We start from the raw sequence: 2,282 nt of genomic DNA, 5'->3' as shown, positions 1-2,282 counted from the left end.
TATAAGAAAGATGTTTAAAAAAACAAACAAACAAAACGAAACGTGGTGTTGGTACAGTAGCTCCTCTCGTCTACAGCAGTCATGAAGTTAGCCCTGCCCAGCAAGCAAGCGAGCACACGAGACACAGCGAAAACAAAACAAAAATAAACACTGCAGATGTACTCGGCACAAAAAAACAATATCAAGTTGAAAAAAAAAACAACAACAATATGGTTAATTAGCCCAAGTACCTCCCGTTTAGATGATATGTAGATTAGCACTCTTGGGATTGTAAAACTGGAGATACAGAGCTTCGACTCTGCTGTGCACTCAGTCACAATGGCGCCAGCAGAGACTCGCCCTTGTAATCAAAATATTATATGTCCCGCCCACCCTAGCCCTAAACCAATGGTATCATGACAAGCCCCGTAGTCATGGCTATGACTCATACTTTAAAAAAACAAAATTGCTGATTGGACGTCAGAGATATGACGTGTTTTGTCATCGTAACAAAAGTTATGAAATTACACCGAGTCAGCAGCTAAGAGTTAATCTACCTGGTCTTGAATCTCTCCTGTTTCTCCCCCTCCCTCTCTCTCTCTCTCTCTCAGATGAGCACAGACTGTCTCACGACTCCATCGCTCCCGATTCCAAGCTGAACTCGTTGTGACGCCCCCAACAGAGAAAGTGTCACCCGAGCAAGAACAGCACTCCGTGTCACCCCTCCTCTCAGACCTCACCCCTCACCCTCGTCACACCCCTCCTCTCACCCCTCGCCTCACCCCTCCTGTCACCCCTCGCCCTTCCTCTCACCCCTCGTCTCGCCCCTCCTCTCACACCTCCTCTCACGCCTCGCCTCACCCCGGGTCAGTGTGGCACAGCCTGTCTGCTCTTCTGAACAAACACTTCAGCCCTGCCGACGCAGTGAGAGTCTGGAGCAGCAACACAAGGTAACCTGAACACAGTAAACACACACACTGCTATATACACACACACACACAGACACACAGTGAGAGTCTGGAGCAGCTACACAAGGTAACCTGAATACAATAAAAACACACACTGCTATATACACACACACACACACACACACAGTGAGAGTCTGGAGCAGCTACACGAGGTAACCTGAACACAATAAACACACACACACACACACAGTGAGAGTCTGGAGCAGCTACACGAGGTAACCTGAACACAATAAACACACACACACACACACAGTGAGAGTCTGGAGCAGCTACACGAGGTAACCTGAACACAATAAACACACACTGCTATATATACACACACACACAGACACACAGTGAGAGTCTGGAGCAGCTACACAAGGTAACCTGAACACAATAAACACACACACAAACAGACACACGCAGTGAGAGGCTGGAGCAGCTACACAAGATAAATTGAACACAATAAACACTGCTACACACACAATCCTAGCTGCAGCACATGCACAATGTTATACAGACACACACAGACACAGCTGTACAGTGACACAGAGATGCACACACACTCTGAAATGCAGGTGTAGAGCAGCGTGTAGTTGTGACTCTGTGTCTCTCCCTCTGCCTCTCTCTCAGGATTACGAGCGGAGGCTGTGCTTGTTGAGCCTGGATGATATGGAGCGGCTGGCGACCCGCATGCTTCACCCTGAGGCTGGGGAGTGCATGGAGCTGTCCTTCCTGGACTGAGGAATACTGCTGCTGCCCTCTCCACCTCTCCCCTCTCCACCCTCTTCTCCTCCCCCTCTCCCCTCTCTCTCCTCTCCTCTTTACTCTCTGCTCCCCCTCTCCTCTCCTTACTTTGTTTAAAAGAATAGAAGCACACCCAGTGAGCAAGGCATTGAGCAGCCCCACATCCCGCTTCACAATACCGCTACATATTGACTGACTGTTCGCATCGTGTGTGTTTGGTAAGACAACCCACATTTTCTCCTTTCTGCTATTTTAAAAGGAGCCCAGTTTGGTGCAGGAGGCTTGTGGGTAACAGAGTGTGTTTTTGCTGGGGACTGCAGCCCTTCCATTACCATTGCTCGTAGAGGGGAGATTGTTTTACTTTCAAGCCTTTTTCTTTAATAAATCCGGACGTTTGGAAATACATACTGTGTGGACGTTTCCCTTCTTCATGGCTCCATGCAGCATCCTGTCACACAACAAGCCCTGAAAGGGGATCTATACATATTTATTCTCAATCACCAGGCAGTAATCGCAGCTACAATACAGACACACAACGTGTCACTTTTATTGGCTGAAACTTTAAACTACGACTAGAAGCCTCTGAAGCCTTTTCATGGCCCTCCACCT

The 2,282-nt window shown here is 48.2% G+C and overlaps 1 long non-coding RNA gene across 1 annotated transcript; it reads left to right on the top strand.

Annotated features, from left to right (window-relative positions):
- Nucleotides 1-613: 613 nt before the first annotated feature.
- LOC131729672 (uncharacterized) lies at nucleotides 614-2,078 on the top strand. The gene is made up of 2 exons (XR_009323627.1): nucleotides 614-929; nucleotides 1,560-2,078. It is a non-coding gene; the product is annotated as an uncharacterized LOC131729672 (long non-coding RNA).
- Nucleotides 2,079-2,282: the final 204 nt, after the last annotated feature.

Source organism: Acipenser ruthenus, unplaced genomic scaffold (assembly GCF_902713425.1).
Source record: "Acipenser ruthenus unplaced genomic scaffold, fAciRut3.2 maternal haplotype, whole genome shotgun sequence".
NCBI lineage: Eukaryota > Metazoa > Chordata > Actinopteri > Acipenseriformes > Acipenseridae > Acipenser > Acipenser ruthenus.
Note: the sequence above shows the minus strand (reverse complement) of the source record. Positions and strands in the feature narration are given on the sequence as shown.